Here is a 27,602-nt window from a genome sequence, read left to right as displayed (position 1 = left end):
TTCATATATTGGACCATTTTTACATTCCAGGAATGAACTCAGGAATACCCAAATTTGGTATGCTAGTATTTTAATAAGGATTTTTGTATCAGTATTCATAAGGGATATTGTTCTGTACTTTTTTTTACTTATATTCAATTAGCCAAGGTATTAGTTTTTGTCATTAGTCATTTGTTTTTGATATAATGTTCAATGATTCATTAGTTGAATATAACACCCAGGGCTATATGATGATATCACATGCCCTCTTCAATGCCCATCACCCAGTTACCTCATCCCCCCACCCACTTCCCTTTCTACAACCCTCAGTTTGTTTCCTGGAGTCAAGAGTCTCTCATTTGTTTGTCTCCTTCCCTTCCCCTATTGTCCTCTGCACTATTCCTTACGTTCCACATATGAGTGAAACCATATGATAATTGTGTTTCTCTGATTGACTTATTTCACTTAGCACAATGCCCTCCAGTTCCATCCATGTCAATGTAGATATTCATCCTTTCTGATGGCTGAGTAATATTCCATTGTATATATGAACCACATCTTTTTTATCCATTCATCCATTGAAGGACATCTCAGCTCTTTCCACTTTGGCTATTGTGGACATTGCTGCTATGAACATTGGGGTGCAGGTGCCCTTTCATTTCACTACATCTGTATCTTTGGGGAAATTACCCAGTAGTGCATTTGCTGGGTCAGAAGGTAGCTCTTTCTTGTAGTATCTCTGTCAGGCTTTGGAATCAGGGCAATTCTGACCTCATGGAATGTGTTAAGTGTTCTTTCTTCACTTTTGTGGAAGAATTTGGGAAAAACTGGTATTAGTTCTTCTTTAAATGCTTGGTAGAATTCACCAGTGAAACCAGCTGATCCAGGACTTTTCTTTGTTGGAAGGTTTTAGAGTACCTATTCAATCTGCTTACTAGTTCTAGGACTATTCTGCTTTCCTTTTTTTTTTTTTTCATGAATCACTTTTGGTAGGTTTTGTGTATCTGAGAATTTGTCCCTTTCATCTAGGTTATTTAACTTGTTGATTTGGAATATTTCTTCTGCTTGACTGTGAACTTTTACAGCTATAAGTTTGAGATACTTATGGAATAACATCCCATATAATTATAACTTATGGGATGCTTTTGCTCATCCCATAAGTTTTGATATGTTGTGTTTTCATTTTTGTTTGTTTCAAGACATTTTCTAATTTCCCTTGTGACTTCTTGTTTGATTTATTGGTTATGTAAGAGTGTGTTATTTAATTTCCACATATTTGTGAATTTTCCACTTTTCCTTCTATTAATATCTAGTTTTGTTTCATTACGAACAGAAAAGATACATTGTATGATTTCAATCTTTTTAAATTTTCTAAGACTTGTTTTGTGACCTAAAATATTGTCTATCCTGGAGAGTGTTCCAAATGTACTTGAGAAAAATGTATATTCTGATGTTGTTGAGGAAAATGACCTGTATCTGTCTATTGGGTCTGATTTGTCTATAGTGTTGTTCAAACCCTCTATTACCTTATTGATTTTTATGTCCTAACTATTCTCTCTACTATTGGAAGTAGGGTATTCAAGTCTACAATGATTACTGTAGAACTGTTTATTATTCCCTTCAATTTTGTCAGGTGGCTTCATATATTTTGGGGCTCTGATGTTCATACATATATGTTTATAATTTTTTATATTTTCTTGATGAGTTGACCCTTTTATCAATATCAGTGTCCTTCTTTATCTTTCAGAACACTTTCTGACTTGAAATTTATTTTGTCTGGTATAGTATAGCTGCCTCGGCTCCCTATTGCTTACAATTTGCATAGAACATCCTTTCCAGGGACGCCTGAGTGGCTCAGTCAGTTAAGTGGCTGCCTTTGGCTCAGTTCATTATCCCAGAGTCCTGGGATTGAGTCCCGCATCTGCTCCTGGCTACACGGGGAGCCTGCTTCTCCCTCTACCTGCTGCTCCCCCTGCTTGTGCTTGCTCTCTGTCTCTCTCTCCCTCTCTCTCTGCCACATAAATAAATAAAATCTTAAAAAATAATAATATCCTTTCCATCAGCTCACTTTCTTTTTTTAATTATATGTGATTTTATATACTTATTATGGAAATATATTTTGTACATTACTTTCTGAAAATTTAAATTGTATAAACATGTTGGTCTGATATGTTTATCTATTGTAACATGATCGCCATTGTAGCAATAATGAGCACTTTTATTGTTTTTGGTGCTATCATGAATAAGATTGTTTTATTTCTTTTTCACGTGTTTCATTATTGGTGTATAGAAATGCAACTGATTTCTATATGTTGATTTTGTATCCTACAACTTTCATTAAATTATTGCTTATTCTAACAGTATTTTTAGTTGAGTTTTGGGGATTTTCTATACAAAATTATATCCTATGCAAATAGCAACAACTTTATTTCTTCCTTCTGTTTGGATGTCTGTTATGTCTTTGTCTTGTCTAGTTGCCCTAGATAAAACTTCCAATACTATATTGAATAAGAGTAATGACAGAAAACATCCTTGTCTTGCTCCTGATCTTAGAGGAAAAATTTTTAATTTCTTTCTATTGCGTATGATGTTAACCGTGGGTTTGTCATACATGGCCCTTATTATGTTGAGGAATGTTCCTCCTGTGCCCAATCTGTCAAGGATTTTTATCATGTGAGAATACTGTATTTTGTCAAATTCTTTTTCTACATCTATTGAGATGATAATGTATTTTCATCTTTCATTCTATTAATGTGGTGTATTACATTTATTGATTTGCATCTGTTTAACCATTCTTGCATCTTAGGGATAAAACCCACTTAAATTCAGTTTGCTAATATTTTGTCAAGAATTTTTCTACCTATATTAATCAGGAATATTACACTACACATTTGTTTTTGTTTTTTTTCTTACAGTGTTCTCATTTCGTTTTAGTATCAAAGTAATTCTGGCTTTGTAGAATGAGTGTAGAAATGTTCCTTCTTCACCTTTTTGGAAGATTTTGGAAAATATTGGCATTAATTTTTCTTTAATTGGTAGAATCCTCCAGTGAAGCCATCTGGTCCTAGGGTTTTCTCTGTTATGAGATTTTTGATTACTGATTCAATCTCTTTACTAATTATTGTTTGGTTCCGATTTTCTATTTGTTCCTGATTTTGGTCTTTGTAAATTGTGTGTTTCTAGACATTATCCACTTTTCTAAGTTATGTAATTTATGGGCATATAATTGTTCAAAGTAGTTTCTTATGATCCTACATATTTTGTAATGTCATTTGTAATGTTTCCTCTTTCATCTCTAATTTTATTTGGGTCTTCTCTCTCTTTTTCTTAGTCTAACTAAAGTTTTATCAATTTTATCTTTTAAAAAATGAACTCTTAGTTTCTTTGATCCTGTCTTTTGGGTTTTTTGTGGGGTTTTTTTTTTTGGTTTTTCATTTATTTCCACTCTGATATGTATTATTTCCTTCCTTCTGCTAACTTTGGGCTTGATTTACTCTTCTTTTTCTAGTTCCTTAAAGTGTAAAGTTAGGTTGTTTATTTGAGCCCTTTCTAATTTCTTTTTTTTTTTTTTTTTTTTAAAGATTTTATTTATTTATTTGACAGAGAGAGAGATAGTGAGAGCAGGAACGCAAGCAGGGGGAGTGGGAGAGGGAGAAGCAGGCTTCCCGCCGAGCAGGGAGCCCGATGTGGGACTCGATCCCAGGACCCTGGGATCATGACCTGAGCCGAAGGCAGACGCTTAACGACTGAGCCACCCAGGCGTCCGAGCCCTTTCTAATTTCTTAATATGCACACTTATCACTATAAACTTTCCTCTCAAAACTGCTTTTGCTTCATCACACAAGTTTTGATATGTTGTATTTATATTTTATTTGCTTGAGATTTTTTTTTATTTCCCTTTCTATTTCTTCCTTGACTAAATGGTTGTTGAAAAGTGTATATTTTAGTTTCCATGTACTTACAGATTTTCAAGCTTTTGGGGTTGATTTTTAATTTTGTATCATTGTGGTCAGAAAAGATGTTGATATGATTTCAAGATTCTTAAATTTGCTAAGATTTGTTTTGTGTCCTATTATGATTTATTCTGGATAATGTTTCATGTGCACTGGAGAAGAATGTGTATTCTCTGTTATTGGATGGAATGTTCTATATATATCTATTAAGTCCAATTGATCTAAAGTATGGTTCAGTTCCAATGTTTCCTTGCTGATTTTTGGATGATCTATCCATTGCTGACAGTGATGTATTGAAATCCCCTGCTATTGTTGTATAGTTGTCAACTTCTCCCTTCAGATATGTTACTATTTGCTTAATATATCTAGGTACTTCAATGTTGGATATGTATATATTTATAATTATTCTCTCTTCTTGAAACCTTTATCATTGTATAATGACCTTTTTTGTTTCCTGTTACCATTTCTGGTGTAAAGTCTGTTTTGCCTGATATAAGTATGGCTATCCCTGTTATCTTTTGGTTGCTACTTATGTGGAATACCTTCCACCTTCACTTTGAGCCTATGTGTATTTTTAGATGAAATGAATCTCCTGTAAGCAGCAAATAGTTGGGTCCTCTCTTTTTATCCATCTATCCACTCTGTGCCTTTTGATTGGTGAATTCAATCCATTTATATTTAGAGTGATTATTAATATGTAAGGACTTACTACTGCCATCTTATTGTTTGCTTTCTTGTTGTTTTGTATCTCCATTGTGGTTTTTTTGTTTTGTTTTGTTTTGTTTTGCTTTGTTTTCCATTTCTGTCTATCTTTGTAAAGTGGTAGTTTTCCATGATGGTATGCTCAGTGTCCCTTTCTTTATGTTTCATAAATCTACTCTAGATTTTTGTTTTGTGGTTACATAAAACACTCCATTTTATGCTGTTAACAACTTACCTCAATTGTCTATAAAGGCTCTACCCTTTTACTCCACCCCTTTTATATTTTTAATGTCACAATTTGCTTTTTTTATGCTGTGAATTCATTAACAAATTATAGTAGTCATAGTTATTTTTTATGCTTCTTTTAACCATTATACAATAGTAAAGTGGTTAACATGCCATTCTAATTTAGAATTACAGGTTTTCAATTCTATCACTTTTACCAGAAGGTTGTGTACTTTCATATATTTTTATGCCACTGATTAGCACCTTTTCATTTCAACTCGAAGAGCTCCTTTCAGCATTTCTTGTAAGGCCTGTCTAGCTGTGGTGAATTCCCTCAGCCTTTGTTTGTATGGATAAGCTTTTGGTTCTCCATCATATCTGAAAGATAACTTTGACAGAAAAGTATTCTTGGCTGGTAATTTTTATCTTTCAACACTTCAAATAAATTATTCCACTCTCTACTGGCCTGTAGAGTTTCTGCTGAGAAATCTGCCAATAACATAATGGGGGTTCCTTTGTAAGTTTCTTTCTTTTACCCCAGCTGCCTTTTAAGATTTTTTTTCTTGTCATTGATTTTTAAGTTTCATTATAATGTGTCTTGGGTAAGGTCTTTTTGCCTTGAGATAGTGGAGTGATCTATTCGCTTCATGGACTTGTGTGTCTTGAAACAGACTTGTCTGTCCAAGTCCCTCCCCAAGTTTTGAAAATTCTCATATATTATTTCTTTAAATACACTTTTTGCCCCCACCCTTTTCTCCTTCTGGTATGCCAATTATTATATTTGCCTTTCTGACCATATCTGATAGTTCTCATAAGGGTTTCTTCACTTAAGTTTAAAATTTCTATCCTCTTCTGAATTATTTCTCTCTTCCTATCCTCCAAGTCATTTATTCTTTCTTCCATCTGGTCTGCCTTGTCACTGATGCTCTGTATTGCATTCTTCACCTCTTTCATTGAATTCTTCAGCTCCAGGATTTGGTTTCATTTTATCATTTCAATCTCTTTGGTAAAGAACTTTTCTGTTCATTAATTTTATTCCGGAGTTCATTGAATTGTTTTTCTGAGTCTTCTTGTAGCTTGTTGAATTTCTTCATAACAGCTATTTTGAATTTTTTGTCAATTCAATCACAATATTCCACACCCTTTAGTTTGGTTGTTGAAGAATTACCATTTTCCTTTTGTGATACTGTATTCCCTTGTTTTTTTTTAGTGTTTGACGTGTGCTTCTACTTTTGCATTTGAAGTAACAGACACTTTTCCTTAATTAAGAATTGATGTTTACTTTGTTAGAGTTCAACAGCCTGGCAATTAGAAACCTTTCTTTTGTATCCCAGAAGGTGGCACTATCACTTAAGTTTGTGGTTTCTCCTAAGGGAGCTGGCACACCTAGATAAATTTAGAAGTCTTCACAAGGAGCTGGCAGTAGAATAGGGGGAGATGTGGACCTAGCACCTGGGGCTTTGGGAGAGGCCCATGGGCCCAATAGACAGATCCTCCAGTAGGGTACTCCCAAAGGTCTGTGGGTGGACCTCCTGCTGAAATACCATATAGAACAGCAGGAAATGATTTCCTCTGATGCCCCTTGATATTCTGTCTGCTTTCTTCTCCTTCCTCTCCCTACCCCCAGTCAGATGTCCCTCCTCAGAAATTCAGGTGCTGCTGGAGATAAACAGGTCCCTCCAGCTGCCACCTGCACAACTGGTTAGCTAGGCAGTCACTCACTACTTTTACTTTCTACCTCTTCTCCTGGAGAGGTTGCTTCTGAAGCCACCAAAAGTCCAGCACTTTGCAGTTTGCCCTAAGGAGGGGAGCCAACCTAGTGAGTCCCTCCATCTCCTCTGATTCCAAACTTATCTCTTTTCTGCTCTGATGGCATGCCAGATTCCCTTGCCAGGCAGTCTGGATCTCCATAAATTCTCTATAGGCCATGGATATCAGCCCAGTTTTGCACTGTCCAAGTTCCCCTTTCGCCCATAGAAGGAGGTGGGGGTAGGGCAGGCTTACCAACTCCCTTGGATCCACAGCCCCCACTGAGTCCTGTCTGCTTGCTTTCAGATGCATAGTGAGAAAAACTCCAGGTGCCCTGGTATAATGTGCAGAAGTATTTAGGTTCCTTATGGATGCCCAATTAGTTGTAAATCAAAGGTGAGAAACAAAAGGTATCACCATGATGCTGATGTCACTCCTCCATTCGTTCACGTTAAACCTATTTGTGTCCTTAAATCTGAAGTGAGGCTCTTGTAGGGAACATGTAGTTGGATCATGGTTTGTTTTTGTTTGTTTTTTTTTTTAATTTTATTATGTTATGTTAGTCACCATACAATACATCATTAGTTTTTGATGTAGTGATCCACTATCCATTGTTTTCGTATAACACCCAGTGCTCCATGCAGTACGTGCCTTCCTTAATACCCATCACTGGGCTAACCAATCCCCCCTCCCCCTTCCCCTCTAAAACCCTGTTTGTTTCTCCGGTCCATAGTCTCTCATGGTTCATCTCTCCCTCCAATTCCCCCCACCCATTTTTCCCTTCCTTCTCTTAATGTCCTCCATGTTATTCCTTATGTTCCACAAATAAGTGAAACCATATGATAATTGACTTTCTCTGCTTGACTTATTTCACTTAGCATAATCTCCTCCAGTCCCATCCATGTTGATGTAAAAGTTGGGTATTCATCTTTTCTGATGGCTGAGTAATATTCCATTGTATATATGGACCACATCTTCTTTATCCATTCATCTGTTGAAGGGCATCTCAGCTCTTTCCACAGTTTGGATATTGCAGACATTGCTGCTATGAACATTGGGGTGCATATGGCCCCTCTTTTCACTACATCTGTGTCTTTGGGGTAAATATCCAGTAGTGCAATTGCTGGGTCATAGGGTAGCTCTATTTTTAAATTTTTGAGGAACCTCCACACTGTTTTCCAAAGTGACTGTACCAACTCGCATTCCCACCAACAGTGCAAGAGGGTTCCCCTTTCTCCACAACCTCTCCAACATTTGTTGTTTCTTTCCCTGTCCATTTTTGCCATTCTAACTGGTGTAAGGTGGTATCTCAGTGTGGTTTTGATTTGGATTTCCCTGATGGCTAATGATGATGAACATTTTTTCATGTGTCTGTTAGCCATTTGTATGTCTTCTTCAGAGAAGTATCTGTTCATCTCTTCTGCCCACTTTTTGACTTGATTATTTGTTTTTTGGGTGTTGAGTTTGAGAAGTTCTTTATAGATTTTGGATACCAGCCCTTTATCTGTAGTGTCATTTGCAAATATCTTCTCCCATTCTGTGGGTTGCCTCTTTGTTTTGTTGACTGTTTCCTTTGCTGTGCAGAAGCTTTTTATCTTGATGAAGTCCCAAAAGTTCATTTTTGCTTTTGTTTCACTAGCTTTTGGAGATGTGTCTTGAAAGAAGTTGCTGTGGGCAACGTCAAAGAGGTTACTGCCTATGTTCTCCTCTAGGATTTTGATGGATTCCTGTCTCACATTGAGGTCTTTTATCCACTTTGAGTTTATCTTTGTGAATGGTGTTAGAGAATGGTGGAGTTTCATTCTTCTGCATGTGGCAGTCCAATTTTCCCAGCACCATTTATTGAAGAGACTGTCTTTTTTCCATTGCATGTTTTTTCCTGCTTTGTCAAAGATTATTTGACCATAGAGTTGAGGGTCCATATCTGGGTTCTCTATTCTGTTCCATTGGTCTGTATGTCTGTTTTTGTGCCAGTACCATGCTGTCTTGGTGATCACAGCTTTGTAATATAGCTTGAAATCGGGCAACGTGATGCCCCCAGCTTTGTTTTTCTTTTTCAACATCTCCTTGGCGATTCAGGGTCTTTACTGATTCCATATAAATTTTAGGATTGTTTGTTCCAGCACTTTGAAAAATGTCCTTGGAATTTTTATCGGGATGGCATTGAAGGTATAGATTGCTCTGGGTAGCATAGACATTTTAACAATGTTTATTCTTCCGATCCATGAGCATGGAATATTTTTCCATCTTTTTGTGTCTTCTTCAATTTCTTTCATGAGTGTTTTGTAGTTCCTAGAGTATAGATCCTTTACCTCTTTGGTTAGGTTTATTCCGAGGTATCTTATGGTTTTTGGTGCTATTGTAAATGGAATCGTTTCTTTAATTTCTCTTTCAACAGTTGCGTTTTTAGTGTATAAGAAAACAACTGATTTCTGTGCATTGATTTTGTATCCTGCCACATTACTGAATTGCTGTATGAGTTCTAGTAATTTGGGGGTGGAGTCGTTTGGGTTTTCCACATAAAGTATCATGTCGTCTGTGAAAAGAGAGAGTTTGACTTCTTCTTTACCAATCTGAATACCTTTTATTTCTTTTTGTTGTCTGATTGCTGTTGCTAGGACTTCTAGTACTATGTTGAACAACAGTGGTGAGAGTGGGCACCCTTGACGTGTTCCTGATCTTAAGGGAAAGGCTCTCAGCTTTTCCCCATTGAGGATGGTATTCACTCTGGGTTTTTCATAGATGGATTCTATGAGCTTGAGGAATGTTCCCTCTATCCCTATACTCTGGAGAGTTTTAATAAGGAAAGGATGTTATATTTTGTCAACTGCTTTTTCTGCATCAATTGAGAGGACCATATGGTTCTTCTCCCTCCTCTTATTAATGTGTTCTATCACATTGATTGATTTGCGAATGTTGAACCACCTTGCATCCCGGGGATAAATCCCACTTGGTCGTTGTGGATGATCCTTTTAATGTATTGTTGAATCCTATTAGCTAGGATTTTGTTGAAGATTTTGGAATCCATATTCATCAGGGATATCGGTCTGAATTTCTCCTTTTTGATGGGGTCTTTGCCTGGTTTGGGGATTAAGGTAATACTGGCCTCATAGAATGAGTTTGGAAGTTTTCCTTCTGTTTCTATTTTTTGAAACAGCTTCAGTAGAATAGGTATTATTTCTTCTTTGAATGTTTGGTAGAATTCCCCAGGGAATCCATCAGGCCCTGGACTCTTGTTTTTTGGGAGGTTTTTGATCACTGCTTCAATCTCGTTACTGGTTATTGGCCTCTTCAGGTTGTCAATTTCTTCCTGTTTCAGTCTTGGCAGCTTATAGGTTTCCAGGAAGGCCTCCATTTCATCCAGATTGCTCAGTTTATTGGCATATAGTTGTTGATAATAATTTCTAATAATTGTTTCTATTTCCTTGGTGTTAGTCGTGAACTCTCCCCTTTCATTCATAATTTTATTAATTTGGGTCCTTTCTCTTTTCTTTTGGATAAGTCTGGCCAGTGGTTTATCAATCTTATTAATTCTTTCAAAGAACCAACTTCTAGTTTCATTGATCTGATCTACTGTGTTTCTGGTTTCTAATTCATTGATTTCTGCTCTAATTTTAATTATTTCTCTTCTAATGCGTGGCTTAGGCATCGTTTGTTGCTTTTTCTCTAGTTCTTTAAGGTGTAGAGTTAGTTGGTGAATTCAGGATTTTTCTATTTTTTTGAGTGAGGCTTGGATGGCTATGTATTTCCCCCGTAGGACCGCCTTTGCAGTATCCCATAGGTTTTGGACCGATGTGTTTTCGTTCTCATTGATTTCCATGAATTGTTTAAGTTCTTCTTTGATTTCTTGGTTGACCCAAACATTCTGGAGCAGAGTGGTCTTTAGCTTCCAAGTGTTTGAATTTCTGCCAAATTTTCTCTTGTGATTGAGTTCCAGTTTTAGAGCATTGTGGTCTGAGAATATGCAGGGAATAATCTCAGTCTTTTGGTATCGGTTGAGACCTGATTTGTGACCCAGTATATGGTCTATTCTGGAGAAAGTTCCATGTGTGCTCGAGAAGAATGAGTATTCTGTTGTTTTAGGGTGGAATGTTCTGTAAATATCTATGAGGTCCATCTGGTCCAATGTATCATTCAAAGCTCTTGTTTCCTTGTTGATTTTCTGTTTAGATGATCTGTCCATTGCTGAGAGTGGAGTATTGAGGTCTCCTACAATTAACGTATTGTTATCAATATGACTCTATTTTGGTTAACAGTTGGCTTATGTAGATGGCTGCTCTCATGTTGGGGGCATAGATATTTATAATTTTTAGATCTTCTTGTTGGATAGACCCTTTAAGAATGATATAGTGTCCTTCTGTGTCTCTTATTACAGACTTTAGTTTAAAATCTAATTTGTCTGATATAAGAATTGCTACCCCAGCTTTCTTTTGAGGTCCGCTGGCATGGAAGATAGATCTCCATCCCTTCACTTTCAGTCTGGATGTATCTTTAGGTTCAAAATGAGTCTCTTGTAGACAGCATATGGATGGGTCCTGTCTTTTTATCCAATCTGCAACCCTGTGCCATTTTATGAGAGCATTTAGGCCATTCACGTTGAGAGTGATTATTGAAACATATGAATTAATTGTCATCATGTTGCCTGTGAAGACGTTGTTTTTATAGATTGTCCCTGTAAATTTCTGTTGTAGATCACTCTTGGGGTCTCTCTCCTTTTATAGAACCCCCCTTAATATTTCTTGCAGGGCCGGCTTAGTGGTCACATATTCTTTCAACTTCTGCCGGTCGTGGGAGCTCTGCATCTCTCCATCCATTCTCAATGACAGCCTTGCCGGATAAAGTATTCTTGGCTGCATGTTCTTCTCATTTAGTACCCTGAATATGTCTTGCCAGGCCTTTCTGGCTTGCCAGGTCTCTGTGGATAGGTCTGACGTTATTCTGATGTTCCTCCCTCTGTATGTAAAGAATCTCTTCCCCCTAACTGCCCTTAAGATGGTTTCCTTGGTTCTAAGATTTGCAAGTTTTACTATTACATGCTGGGGTGTTGGCCTGTTTTCCTTGATCTTAGGAGGGGTCCTCTCTGCCTCTAGGACTCGAATGTTTCATTCCCCAGATTAGGGAAGTTCTCAGCTACGATTTGCTCAAATACATCTTCTAGCCCTCTCTCTCTCTCCACTCCCTCCGGGATTCCAATTATTCTGACATTGGAACGCCTTATGGTGTCACTTATTTCTCTGATTCTATTTTCATGGATTCTGAGTTGTTTTTCCCTGGCCTCCTCTTTTCCCTTTTTATCTATTATACTGTCTTCCAGATCGCTTATTCTCTCTTCTGTCTCAGTTACCCTAGCTGTTAGATTATCTAGATTGGATTGGATCTCATTGATAGCATTTTTAAGTTCTGCTAATTCCCCTTTTATTTCTGCCCTTAGAGACTCTATGTTGCCATTAATTGATTTCTCCATTCTAGCCATTGTCTTCACAATTGCTAGCCTGAATTCCATCTCCGACATCTTGGTTATATCTGCATCCATTTGTAAATCTGCAGCATAAGTCATAATCTCTGAGTCTTTTCTGTTTTGGGGGCTCCTCCTCCTAGTCATTCTGTTGATGGGTGTTTGAGGGAATGTATAGAGTCCAAATTATTGACCAGAACCCAAGCAAGATGCACCTGTTTTCTTGGGACCTTAGGGTTGCTGGCCTCTTGTTTTCCCAGCCTGTCTTCTGTGGGAGGGGCCTGCCGCGCTATTACTCAGGCAATCCTGTTTGAGCGGAGTTGCCCTGCGCCCCTGTGGCGGGGGATGGGCTCAGTGGGAATCAGTCTTTGGGGCTTTTGTTCTCTGGCGCCTTTCCCTGGCGGCTTTCCACGTCTCTTCCACGAGTCAGAGCAGAAGAGACCATTTCCAACCCTCTGCCTCAGAGCAGAGAGACCTCAGTCTGTTCTTCAGTGAACTCTTCAGGCCACACTGTCTCAGTTTCTGTCCGTGCTGCTGTAAACTGCAGCGTCCTGGGTTGTGCGCCCCTCCGCAGCGCTCCTAGTCCTGCCTCCAGGTTGGAGCACGTCTCTGCCCTTTGTGCTTCTAAAACCACCAGCCGCTCCCAGTTGGCGCGCGCGCGCGCGCGACTCCACCACTTGGGGTCCTGTCCTGGGGACTGCAGTTCGCGTGCGGGCGACTCCCCCAGTTTCCACCCCAGAGGTTGCAGTTCACCAGCAGGACCCTGGTGCACCAGGTTTCCGTCTCGGAGGCTGCAGTTCTGGATCATGGTTTTTTAATCCATTCTGCCAATCTCTACCTTTTGGTTAGAGAGTTTAGTCCATTTAAATTTAAAGAAATTATTTATAAGAAAAAATTTACTTCTGCCATTTTACTTTTTTTCTATATTTCTCATATCACTTTTTGTCCCCCATTTCCTCCATTATTGTCTTCTGTGTAGATGATTTTTTGTAGTGACATGTTTTAATCTTTTCTCACTTCCTTTTGTGTATATTTTATACATATTTTGTTTGTGGTTACCATGGGGATTACATATGATATCCTAAAGTTATGACAATCAAATTTGAATTCATATCAATTTAATGTCAGTCACATATAAAAATTCTACTCCTATACAGTTCCACATTATTGGTGTCACAAATTACATCTTTACACATTGTGTGCCCAATTGACATGGATTATTAATTATTTTATGTATTTGTCTTTTAAATCTTGAAGAAAGTAAAAGGCAGAGTTGTAAGTTAAAATTACAATAATATTTATGTTCAGATCTGCCATGTATTTACCTGTACAAAGTCATATCTTCATCTGACTACTATTTACTGTCAAGCATACTTGCATTTCAACCTGAGGGACTCCTTTTAGCATTTCTTATAGGTGAGGTCAAACCCTTCAGCTTTTGTTTATCTGGACTATCTTAATTTCTTTCTCATTTTTGAAGTACAGTTTTACCAGATATGGAATTCTTGGATGACAGTTTTTACTTTCAGCCTTTTAAATATATCATTCCACTGCCTCTGACCTCCTTCTGCTGAGAAATAGGCTAGTAATCTCATTCAGGATGTATAATACATGATGAATCAGTTTTATTCTTCTTGCTTTCAATATTCTCCTTTTGTCCTTGCATTTTAGACAGTTTGATTAGAATGTATCTCCATGTGGGTCTCTTTGGGTTTCTATTACTTGGAATTATTGAGCTTCCTTTACTTGTACATTCATGTCTTTCATCACATTTGGGGCGTTTGACCATCATTTCTTCAAATAATCTCTGTCTCTTTCTCAATCTCTTTTTGTGAGACTCCCATAATGCAAACATCTGTCAGCTTGATGGTTCCTTAGATTCAGTCACTTTTCTTTACTTTTTTTCTGTTCCTCATACCCATAATTTCAATTGTCCTATCTTCAAGTTCACTGATTCTTCTGCCTGCTCAAATTTCCGGTTGAACTCCTCTGGTGAATTTTTCACTTCAGTAGAGTATTTTTCACTTCCACCTTCTATCTCTTGTTATTATTCTCATTTTGTTCATACATTGTTCTCCTGATTTCTTTCAATTCTTTGCTCATGTTTTCCTTTAGGTCTTTGAGATACTTAAGACAGTTGTTTTGAAATCTCTGTCCAGCAAGTCTTATTTCGAGCTTCTTCAGGGACAGTTTCTGTCCATTTCTTTTCTTTGAACATGTCATGTTTCCTTGTTTCTTTGTATGCTTTGTGATAGTTTTCTTGAAAATTGAGGCTTTGAATATTACAATGTGATATCTCTAGATATCAGATTGCCCTGCTCCAAGAGTTCCTTCTTTGTTTGTGATTGTTAAAAACTGTATTAGCCCACTGGTTTTGAGACTTCCAAACTATTTTTGCAAAGAATAGTCCTTGTCCCATGTGATCACTGAAGTCTCTGTCCTTTTAGATGTGTCCAGCTAGTGTTGTGACAGAGACTTGAATGTCAAGAATTCTCCCAGCCTTTGACAGTTAGCTCTATGATGGGGAAATTCTTCAACACCTAGTTATGCTTGCTTTGAGCATAAGAATCAGCCCAAGTTCAAAGTTTAATGTCTTCTCAAGTCTTTTCTGAGTCTGTGTCTTGCCTAAGCATGCATTTGAATTTCTAGTTTTCCTTGTATACACAGCTGTTTTTGAATGCCCTAATTTCCAAAGAGTCTCACCCTAGCCTCCCCCCATGCCTTAGATTGTCTATTGTATGTCTCCTCCCCATGATCTCTTACCCTTAGAATCAATCAATCAATCAACCCTTAGAACCATCAAAATATGGCTGAAAGTAAAAACTGTCATCCAAGAATTCCATACCCTTAGAATAGATCTGTAGTCACCTTTTCATTATGAGGAACACTGCCCACAGTTTTTCCTCCTGAGTTCTGAGTTAAGCAAAACAGACATGAGCACTTTGCATTAGTCTTTTGAGTATCCCCCCAGGTAGTTTAGAATAGACATGCACAATAATTTGTTAATAAAGTCTGTGCTGATCCATCCAGTTTAAGAGAAGGAACTGGGAACTGGGTTACTGCTGCTTCAAGACAAAGACTGCCACCATGCCGGGGAAGGGTTTGGGTAAGAGTAAGTAAAAATGACACAAAACTTTTTCATTTTGAATATGGCTTTTTCTTGATTGGATGTTTACTTCGTGGCTGCAAAAGTGGCTAATTTCCAAGGCTCTGACAAAGTTGATTGAGACAATTTTTGTTTGTCTGTTTCAATATTTCTATGGGGGAATAAGAGTTTGCAGCTTTGTTGTTCACCATTTTGCTAATATCAATCCCTCTCCCAATTCTTTTTAAATTTTGCTGCTTTCATTCACATTTCTTGAACTTTTAGTACAGTGATCTTTTGAAACTAAATACAGAAATTTGCCAATTTACTTATATTATTTTAGTTTATTGGATTTTCATCACTCTAGCTTTCAGATGATATGATCCAACATGTTCTCTCTTCCCACCAGCTTCCTGTCATCCACAATCCAATAAAACCCTTCACTGTTCTTTAATTCTCTATTTAAAGTTTTAAAAGAATAGCATGATCAATCAGTGTTCTCTTTTCCTTAGTCTCTGTCCTGTCCTCTTAATGGTCTCACCAGCATCTATCCAAGAATCAAAACCATGTATTATAGCTATTTTGGTTTTTAATAAATCTAAATTAAGGTTCCCAAGCCATGAAATCTCCTCAGGGAGTGCAGTCGACAGATGTCTTGCAGATGCTAGAAGCCTTTAAAAGTCAAAGAAGATAATTACTGATGGCTTTTTAAGTGACATAGACTCATTCATTCCCCAAATTCCATTTAAGGAAGAATTTTGGATCCCATTTAATGTCTTAAGTGAAATTTTACTTGTAGCACTGAAAACCAGGAGATGGTTTATCAGAAAATGTGAAAGCTTTGAAATCAAACAGACCAATATTCAAGTTAACACTTACAAATTAAGCAAATTACTTAACTGGTATTAAATTCTGTTTCCTCATCTGAAAAAAAAAAAAGAAGAAGAAGAAAATAACAACTGCCTTGCAGGGGATACCATGAAAATTAAATAAAAGAGCACGTATTAAATCATAATACTGAATAAAAAGTTCCTTTCACTAGAAAAAAAAAAGAATGTAATCTAGACTATGAACTTTTTCCCCAAAACTACTAATTTATTAAAGAGGTATTACACGGAGGCCAAACTGTTGGTTTATACTGGTTTCTCATTTCCATATGCTATAGCATGATTTAAATGTGATACAACAGGGTATTTTTGGAAGATGGATGGAGGAACCCACTAGGAAAATATTTGCATGAGGGGTCAAGAAGCTTCTTAGAAAGATTTCTTCATTGATGAATCACAGACCTGTACCCCTGAAACAAATAATACATTATATGTTATAAATAAATAAATAAATAAATATTTCTTCATAAGGGAAGAGGGAGTCAATATCTAAATATGTGGCCCAAATTTAATGAGTACAAGTCAGAGAATAAAGGCTTCTTTGAGTATAACATAATGATATATGCTATTCAGGTTGTCCTCCACCCAGCTCCCTCCACCTTTAGGGAGAGAGGAATGAAATAAAGCAAAAGTAGAAATAAGAGCTATTTCACTCAATTTCCTTGGGATATCAAGGACACAAGCCCACTATGTTTTATACTTGAGTTAACATAATAAAATGCAAGTTAAGGAGAGAAATTCTGACTCACTTTGTCACAATGTAAGACTGGTAGCTTAGGAATTAGATGTAGGCAAGAGGGGCACTTGCACTGGATCTTGCTCATCACAAACACCAAACAACAAACTAAAAAATAGTGCAATGCCCAAAGGTACGTCTTTCACCTGTGATCTGGTGCTTTTCTGGCAGAACATGACTCCACTCATGATGTGACACCACCCAGGCAAAGGCACACTTTTCTCCATCTCCTGCCCAACACCTTCAACACAAAAAGTGGCCATGTCCAAATGCTGTGAAGACCTGTGGATTGTATTACTGCCCACAGCTGGGTCCAACACTGCCTTTGCATGCAGGGAGAAATTAAGAAGAAGAATGCTTAGGTATGATAAAGAATGTATTTTGAAAAGTTAATTTACCTTTTCAGTTCTTCTTTAGCATAAATACAATGGATTCTTGCATAGTGAGATCAATTCCCAGTGGCACCCTATATTTCTGAGAGTCCATATTCTTGCTTTTCTTCTTATGCCTATTCATGGTTCCTAAGGGATCCACATATCAGCACAGTATTCACAATTACTGAGAAACTACATGGTGGCTGAGAAATATTTTGCAACATTAAACAATTTATATTACTCTTAAATCTATGTATTTTGGTCTAGACTTAAATATGCATGAAGCACAATACCAATTCTTTACATCAGCAACTACATGGGCACTGTGAATTGTTTTATGTTTACAAAAATATAAGTATAATGAAAATTATATGATATAAGATTTTTTTAATTTTTATTTAAATTCAATTAGCCAACATGTAGTACATCATTAGTTTCAGATGTAGAGCTCAATAATTCATCAGTTGCTTATAACACCCAGTGCTCATCACATCATGTGCCCTCCTTAATGCTCATCACCTAGTTACCCCATCCTTCCATCCCCTTCCCCTCCAACAACCCTCAGTTTGTTTCCTATAGTTAAGAGTCTCTCATGGTTTTTCTCCCTCTCTGATGACTTCCCATTCAGTTTTCCCTCCCTTCCCCTATGATCCTCTGTGCTGTTTCTTATGTTCCACATATGAGTGAAGCCATATGATAATTGTCTTTCTCTGATTAACTTATTTCACTCAGCATAATACCCTCCAATGCCATCCACATCGATGTAAATGGTAAGTATTCATCCTTTCTGATGGGTGAGTAATATTCCACTGTATATATATACCACATCTTCATTATCCATTCATCTGTCGATGGACATCTCAGCTCTTTCCACAGTTTGGCTATTGTGGACATTGCTGCTATAAACATTGGGATGCAGGTCTCCCTTTGGATCATTACATTTGTATCTTTGGGATAGATATCTACAAATGCAATTGCTGAATCATAGGTTACATCTATTTTTAACTTCTTGAGGAACCTCCATACTGTTTTCCAGAGTGTCTGCACCAGCTTGCATTCCCACCAAGAGTGTAAGAGGGTTTCCCTTTCTCTGCATCCTCACCAACATTTGTTGTTTGCTGCTTTGTTAATTTCACCCATTCTGACTGGTGTGAGGTGGTATCTCATTATGATTTTGATTTGTATTTCCCTGCTGCCAAGTGATGTGGAGCATTTTTTCATGTGTCTGTTGGTCATTTATAAGTCTTCTTTGGAGAAATGTCTGTTCATATCTTCTGCCCATTTCTTGACTGGATTTTGTTTTTTGGTTGTTGAGTTTGATACAAAACCAGATACAACCAGATACATTTATCAGTGGAACAGAACAGAGAACCCAGAAGTGGACCCTCAACTCTTTGGTCAACTAATATTTGACAAAGCAGGGAAGAATATTCAATGGAAAAAAGACGTCTCTTCAACAAATGGTGTTGGAAAAATTGGACAGCCACATGTAGAAGCATGAAACTGGACTTTTTTCTTACACCATACACAAAGATAAACTCAAAATGGATGGAAGATCTCAATGTGAGACAAGAATCTATCAAAATCCTAGAGGAGAACACAGGCAGCAACCTCAACGACCTCAGCTGCAGCAACTTCTTCCTAGAAACATCGCCAAAGGCAAGGGAAGCAAGGGCAAAAATAAACTATTGGGACTTCATCAAGATAAAAAGCTTTTGCACAGCAAAAGAAACGATCAACAAAACTAAAAGGCAACCTATGGAATGGGAGAAGATATTTGCAAATGACATAGCAGATAAAGGGCTAGTATCCAAGATCTATAAAGAACTTCTAATAAAAGATTTTTTAAATTAAATTTAAATTTTAGCTTTTTTTCTGTAATTTTGATTTAAAATTGGATATTCATTTTTTTGAAATTTGTATCTTACATCCTAACAAATTTTTAATATTTTGAAAGAAAAATGATTTTTCAAAAACATGAAAGTAATGTTAATTTTTAAGACTTTTACACTTGTTTTAACTTATATTTTTATAAAAATATTTCCATTTTAATCATTTAGATCGTTACTTTCAATTGAACACAAACTATGTAAAAATTTTTATTACATCTATGTAATTAGTGATTTTGCTAAAATGAAGCAAGAAAAAATAAGTTTTATGTGATAAATATTTATTGTGTATATTTTATTTTATTATTTATTAAGACATCTACAGAACAACCAGATATGTGGAATAATAATTAAATTCATCTTTGATATTTTGCTTTTAGCCATATAAAAATTCTAGTTTTATATATATTTTTATTTTGTAATTATGAAGACATTTATGAAGATAGAATAATAGAATATAAGTATTTGTTAACTGTTCATTAGTTTGAATTATAACTTTCAATATTACACATGTCATATGTGAGTCACAATTGTTACAGCAGCCTGGATGCAGGGACCCAGAGACTCCTAAACCCCAAGACATTAGGACTCACACAGCTCTGGCAACCAAAGGAGAAATTTTCCTGAAAGCCAGGGCAGAAAATAGGGAAATGGCAGCCATCAGGTAGCTCAGAGAATCATATCCCAGTGCATGGGACACAATCTGTAAGGATCCCCAGAAACAGCCAGGAGAAATAAGGATAAACTAGAATGGAAGTCTTAATTGTGTGGAGACACATACAGGAAAATATTCTAGGGCTTCTCTGTGATTTATTTCTACCCAAAGACCATGTAGCCTGAAAAATCTTGAATTACATAAAGAAACAGAAAAGTCCATCTCCTACCCCAAACTTCCAGAAAAATATGCTTTGCAAACATTTAGACATATCTTAATTCTGCTGTAATAAGCAGCTTAGTATTCAGATAACCACAAAAAGAAACCTACTAAAAAACCAACTCAGCTGAGCTATAAGAAAGGAAGCTATAAGCAATGAAAGGCAAAAAAATTACAAAAGCTCTTGGGGTCTTGGCAGCATGTGTAACCAAATTACCTATATCAACATATCATCTCCATCTATAGGGTGATCCCCTTGGAGGTGATCAGTCATTACAGATACAAAGCAAACCCAGAGTAAACTCCTGAGAATTATTTATGTAAGACCCAACAGCTGCTAGGGATAACAAAACAATCATTTACTGGAAGCCCAAGTAAAATCCAATAGCATCCAAAGCAAGATATCCTGTGGGTAGTGGACTGGCAAACACTCTCACCACACTAAGGGATCTGTTGGTTTGATGGCAGTTCATAAGACAAAAGCAAAGCTACAGCATTTAAAGGCCACACCGCCACTCCACATTATTAATCACTGAAAAATCAATCCCCAGTTGTCCTTTGGCTCTTCTTGCTGTGTACACATATATCTGATTTGTTTGGGAGAAAGTGTTCTAGATGACCTAAACTGTCCATGAAATGCGCTTTCAGTACAAAATCTTCTATAGGAATCTATTTTTTTGCTAATAATATCTAACTGAACTGAAAGTGCCACTTAAATTGTCACTAGACTAAAGAGAATAGTTCACATTGTGTCATTCTCAGTTACCTGATTCCTACAGAGAGAAAATACCTCAAAAATTCTGCCTGGCCTTTTCTGTTCCTAAGTTTCCATACTTTCTAGGGTCTGACAAACATGGGCAACTGCAAATAATTTGGTGATTGTAATCTTATGGACAATTATTTAATCTTAACATTTGGGTATTTAGTGTTCTTATTGAATTCATAAAGTTGCCTCTTGATGATGTCTCTGTCTTTGAAGTTAAGAGTGATTTTTAAACAATATCCTTGAAGCTTAGCCAACATAGAAAACATTCACAAAGTACTTTCACAGGATAGTAGCTCAAATCTTAAGCTTAAGAGGATGCTAAATTAACATGCAGAAATATGTAACAAGAAAGAAGGAAGAGAAGGAGGAAAGGGCAAAGGGAGGGGCGGAGGGAATATAATCTGGGATAAAGCAAATATTTCACAGGAATAAAAATTCTGTTAAATTGGTGTATAGTTACAGATGACAGAATCTGGCAGGTTTGGGGCTTTTTTCCTAACCATTTGGAATAACAAAGAGATTTGAGGAGGATAAAGATACAGTGGCAACAAAAACTGGAGTAAAATAAAATCACCATAGTTTTTACAAATATTATTATTGTGAAGAACAGGATTCAGTAGAATTTTTTGTAAAGAGCCATGCTGTAAATATGTGAGGCTTATAGGCCATTCAGTCTCTGCTACAACTGCTCAGCTGTGCCATTATACAGTGAAAGTAGCATAGACTGTACATAAACAAATGAGTGTGGCTGTGTACCAATAAAACTTTGATTTTTAGACACTTGAAATTCTAATTTTATATAACTCTCATGTATCACAAAATGGTTTTCTTCTTTCATTTTCTTAAACATAAAAAGATGTAGAATCATCAAACTGTAGAATCAGTTAGGAATTGATATAGCCTGCAGGCCATACAAAACAGGAGGTAGTGGCCAGATTTGGCCCATGGGCTATAAAAGCAAGGTCATTTATGATGCAGGACAGAACCTAACTATCCATCGTGTGGGAAAGAGGAAGAGGTGGGAATTTGGTTAGAACATTAACCAGCTATGTCCCCCATAGCAAGAGGTTTGGCGTGGTTGGAGAGCTGGGCAGTGGAATTGGGACCCAGTCAGGCCAATTTTGGCAGCTAAGGACCATCTTTGCTGAATGTATGTTAGCAGGTCTCCATGTAGTGGCAATACTTCTAGTGGGACAGGTGTTAACAAAAAAGGTCATCAGTTTGAAATGGAAACTCTAAGATGCAAGGGCTGTAGACCTAGGGATACACAGTGGGAGCAGGTTGGGGAGCTGACAAGGTGATCAGGGTATGCAGTCTAATGGGCTGAGCATCACAGAAGGTTCCAGTCCCAGTGGAAAAAAAGAGGTATCACTCAGTAATCAGGGAAGCAACTCTGTCATCAGGCATGCTCGGGGGAAGGCCTCACCAAGTACCGCATCCTAGTGATCTCTGAACAGGGCTTAGGGCAGCAAGACAAACCCTGTTCCCACATTGTGGCACATAATGCTCCTTATATTCTGCCAGGCATTTCCAGATCACATAAATAACTGGATAAAAACGAGCAATAAAACTGAGTTGGGTAATGAAAGGCATAGATTGACAAGTGTCATTTGAGTATGGATTCCAATATAAAACAACAATTAGTAGAATTGTTTATAAGAAAGATAGTTACTTTCAAGGATTCTGACCCCATACTAGCTTTCTGGATCCTTGGGCAACTTGAGGCTTTAAGATTCTCAGGTGTTGAGATAAATCATACAAGCTTTTAGCTATAAGATCTCAAATCTCACAAGTCACTGGATTTTAACAATACCCAGGAAGTGCTCCACTCTGGGAGGAGGGTTTAAATTTCTGAATGGATCTTCAGGTCTCTAAATGTGATGGAGGATTGAAACAGGCCCTGTGAACGTCAGATGCAAACTCAGAGCCCAGGATGACTTGAAGTCTTATCTAGAGCTCAAAGGTAGAAACTAGTGGCCTCAAATAACTAACAGAATTTACTAATCCACAATTTACTGAGCATATTGCCAATTGATTCATCAACATGAGTCCCCCTCACTTTGGAGGGGAAAATACTGAGCTATTTAAACACCATTTTAGCAGGCACAAGTTGCTGGTCAACCCTAAGATACAGACATCACAGAATAAAGACTGTAGATATTTATTAAAAAGAAAATAATCAAAACAAATGAAGATGGAGAATTGTCACTATAACAAATTACAGAAAAATGAAAAAGTATAAAGTCAGAAGGAAGTAGAAACAAAGAAAAATGGAGATATATTTGAGGAACTGTATCCAAAAGAAGGTGTTTCTTTAAATACCCATAGGTAAAGTTCAAAATGATGGGACAAAGACCAAAAGGAAAAACATCCAAAATGGAAGCTTTTTTAAGCAGTAGTACAAACTTAGAAATCTAAACCAGTTCTGGAAAAAGAAAAATGTTTTGTTGAATAACAAAAAACTCTGTTCCCCAAAATTAAAAATAAAATTACCTTATGATCCAGTAATTCCCACTTGGGTATAAATCCAAAATAATTCAAAGCAGGATCTCAAAGAGATATTTGCACACCCATGTTCATCACAGCATTACTCATAGCATCTAGAGGTGGTGGAAGCAATCCCAATGTCCATTAACAGATCGATAAGGAAAATGTGGTGCATGCATACAATATTATTCAGCCTTAAAAAGGAAAGAATTTCTCACTTTTCTTTTAATGGGAGAAGGAGCCAATGGAATAGCTAGTCTTTATTGGAAAGAAGATACTTTACAGCACATTTTGAATAAGTTAGAGCAAAGGCTCAGTGGGCCAACTGGTGGGGCAACAGCTTATAATGCATTCCACAGCTAGGGCATCTCTGGGTCTCACCTTTGTGCAGCCAGAACCAGATGATGGCACTATTGTCCTCTTCATAGATGCAGCCCGCTATTCACTTGTTGGTGATAGATGGGACTAAATTCAAATCTTCCTTGGTGCCAAAGCTGCCTTAGGGCCTAGCATATAATATTGGTCCAGTCCCTTCCATGCAGCCATCATGACCTCCCTCTTCAGCCCAATAGCCTGCTGGTCAGCAGTAAGAACACCACCTTCAGAGGCCATGAGCACACTGCAACAACTCAATTGGGATGGCAGGCCCTGAGGGCCTGCGTGGCCAGTGATCTAATTCTGCAGAATAACCTTGAAGCCATCATGCCTGCTACAAATAGTAGCACTTCCTGAAATTCTCACTTTTGTTACAATGTGGATAAACCTTAAGGACATTATGCTAAGTTAAATAAGCCAGACACAAAAGGGCAATTACTGTATGATTCCATTTATATGAGGTGTCTAAAGTTGCTAATTTGTAGGAATAGGAAGTAGAAAGGTGATTGTAGAGGGTGTGGGGAGGGGAGCAAGTGTTTAGTAGGTATAGAATTTCAGCTTTGCAAAATTAAAAAGTCCTAGAGATCTGTTGCTCAGTTACGTGAATATACTTAACACTACTGAACAGTATACTTCAAAATGGTTAAGATGGTAAATTTAATGTTATGTGTTCTTTACCACAATAAAAAGAACTATACAACATAAAATTATTTTTAAATGTGAATACAACATCTAAATTTTTTAAAGATTTTACTTATTTATTTGAGGAAGAGAGAGGAAGAGAGAAAGCACGAACAAACAGGGGGAGGGGCAGAGGAAGAGGGAGAAGCAGAGTCCCCGCTGAGCAGGGAGCCCGATGCGGGGCTTGATCCCAGGACCCTGAGATCATGACCCAAGATGAAGGCAGCCACCTAACAGACTGAGCCACCCAGATGCCCCCAAAATCTAAAATTATTAAAAGAATTATTATAAAAATAAAATTAAAATAATTATTACTTGTAATAAAAATAGAATTTAAAAATTTAAAAAAACAAAAAAAAAGCTCTGGAACTGAATAACCCAAGGGAAACCCCAAAAGTGTTGGGTCTTTCCACTGGAGTCCCAGTGAATACCCTCCATATTTGGATACCTCAATGTTGTCCTGAGCCAGAGAGCAGATAGAGTGGTTGCTGTCACCCTGCCTCCAGCCAGCCAGCAGCAAGAGGCAGGCCCCAGCCCTCCGCCTCTCCTGTGTATTATGACCTGGACCTGAAACCTTCCTGGCTTCCTGTCTGCACCAGCCTATGTCCTCCTCGAAGCTGTGTCATCAACAGGCACATGGCAGCAGCTCATTCTTTCCTAAGAGCCTAATGATCCTGATTTAGATCACTGGAATACTTTTAACAGCAACCTTGCATATCCAAAAGTTCAAAAAATAAGTTTACTTATCTTTGTCTGAAATTATTACTTTGGAGAAGCCAAATTAGGAAATTACTCATCTAAACGACCTCTACTTGGGCGCCTGGGTGGCTCAGTTGGTTAAGTGACTGCCTTCGGCTCAGGTCATGATCCTGGAGTCCCCGGATCGAGTCCCACATCGGGCTCCCTGCTCAGCAGGGAGTCTGCTTCTCCCTCTGACCCTCCCCCCTCTCATGTGCTCTCTCTCTCTCATTCTCTCTCTCAAATAAATAAAATCTTTAAAAAAAACATAAAAATAAAAAAATAAAAGACCTCTACTAAAAGAAATCCTATGTTTTCATATAATATTAGGAAGCTGTTTTAAAAGGCATTTAGGCTCTCCTATATTCTCCCAGGCCACTGCAAGATGAAAAAACTTCTTTACTTAAATGTTAAGACTGGCCAAAGATTTTCTGGGCTATGCACTGGGTGTTATATGCAAACAATGAATCATGGAACACTACACCAAAAACTTATGAGGTACTGTATGGTGACTAACGTAACATAATAAAAAATAATAATAAATAAATAAGTAAATATAAAAAAAATCAGGTAAACAAAGCAAAAGCTCTGAAATGCAAACAAACCTGGAAATCCCTCACATCAATTGAAAAACTTCTCCCATAAAGAGATCATAATAAAATTTGCTCACTTTTTAAAAATACTTTTTAATATTTTTTTAATTAAGTAAACTCTATGCCCAACATGGGGCTTGAACTCACAACCCAAAGATCAATCGTTGCATACTATACCAACTGAGCCAGCCAGGTGCCTCAAAATTTGCTCACTTTTATATGCCCAGAATTTGACACATGAAGAGCAAACAATAAATAATTATTGAATTGATAAACGAATGAAGCATCCTACCTTCTCAGGGATTTGATAAATAAGTAAGAGCTGACAACGTCAGAGTGATTTCTCTAAGATGCACTAAATTTGGTCTAAACAAAAGTTGGAGGCTGAAATTCGGTGCTTCCACTGGGTAGTTTCCAAGGCTCCCCTTGATAAGTAAGATCATTTATATATGTGGGGAGAAAGGCACCCTGAGGGATTTAGACCTCCACTCACAAAGTGAACTGCAGGCAGAATGCTGTCCACTGGGCACGCACATCCTGAACAGGAATGGGAATTCACTCCAAGTTCGGTGGGCCGTGACGTGGCGGGGAGGGGCGGGGAGGAGGGGGAGGACATTTTACCATAGCAGGTTGTGGATGACTCTCCCCTGTGCTTTTTACTTTTAAGTAAAAATGCCTTTAAAAATAATTTTACTGTTTGCTCAACTCAGAGCAGCAGCAGCTATAAGACCAGGCCTGCCAAAATCCATTGACTTCTAGTCTCACCTCAATCTTCTTTTGGGGATGTTTCATATAACCTTTGGATAAATCACCTTGGTTTCCTCGCTTATAAAAAATAAGTCTAATAATAGTACTTACCTCAGAGGTCCCTTATGGGAATAAATGAAATAATGTATATAAAGCACTTAGTGAAATAGCCGGCATAAAATAAGCACTCATTAAAAGCCAGATATTTTTTTTTCACTATTATCCAGAATGTGGCATAGCCCTCAGTGTGTGTTACCCCAGAGATAATATGAATCATACATTTCTCAGTTGGTGGCAGAGGACTTGATAGCTGACTTCCAGGTGCAAACAAAAACTAGGAGCCCTCTGGTATGTTAAAAGACTGGACCCTGAAAAGTTTAATTATCCTGATTCCCCAAACTGGTTTTTTTAAACACATGGTTCCATGATGCAAGAGGTGCCAAATCTAAATCTAACAGAGATACGCTGGGACCTCACAGAACTGCTTCAGTCCTGCCCAGAACCTTCCTGCAGCCTTCCTCCAATGTCCAGAGCACACATCTGACTCAGTCCTGCCACAGGAGGCTTGCACAGCCCATCCACCAGCACATATTCTGAACACATGGGGCAGAGCTATACAGCTGCAGCTGACTCAGAGATGAACAGACTTCCAAAATGGAAAACGACACCATATGATTTCCCTCTACATCTCCCTTTGAAATGAAAGCTCTCCATCACCCACCCCCTCCAACCCATCAAGTTCCAGCTGCACCAAAATGCATTTCTGGGATGAGTAATTAGTATTAGAACATCTGTAGACTCTTAGACGTGGTTTTATATTTGGGGACTTGCTGATTATTCCCACTCCATCCTGTATGTTCACACCCATATTAGCGCTGCATAAATGGAAGTTGAGAGGATTTTGCAGTTTAGAGGGGTTGGACTGTTCCTTAAAGAATTTGAAGAGTTAAGTGACCATGGCTGGGAAGACTACAGGGTGTGATGCAAGGTGAGCCCTGCAGGAGGCAGAAGGGGGAATGAGACAGGCAGGTGGCATGGAGCACTAGAGAGCCTGCCTCCAGGACCAGGCTGTCTGGGGCTGAGTCAGGTTCCCTGTGCCTCAATTTACTCAAAGGTAAATGGGAATAATAACTGTACCCACCCCATAAAGTTGAGCTAGGGATTAAATGAGTCTATATACAGTTAATGCTGAAAATGAGGAATCTATAGAGGCCTCCATCTATATGGGAAAGAGGCATATACATGATACCTATCTGAAGCTACAGTAAGGCTGTCCAGTAGGAAGGATAGAGAAGTCTGGGAAGGAG

The 27,602-nt window shown here is 37.8% G+C and overlaps 1 pseudogene; it reads right to left on the bottom strand.

Annotated features, from left to right (window-relative positions):
• Positions 1-23,474: 23,474 nt before the first annotated feature.
• Positions 23,475-23,862, bottom strand: LOC116642951 (annotated as a pseudogene).
• Positions 23,863-27,602: the final 3,740 nt, after the last annotated feature.

Source organism: Phoca vitulina, unplaced genomic scaffold (genome assembly GCF_004348235.1).
Source record: "Phoca vitulina isolate PV1807 unplaced genomic scaffold, GSC_HSeal_1.0 scaffold25, whole genome shotgun sequence".
Taxonomy (NCBI): Eukaryota; Metazoa; Chordata; class Mammalia; order Carnivora; family Phocidae; genus Phoca; species Phoca vitulina.
This window is presented reverse-complemented; position numbering and strand designations above follow the sequence as displayed.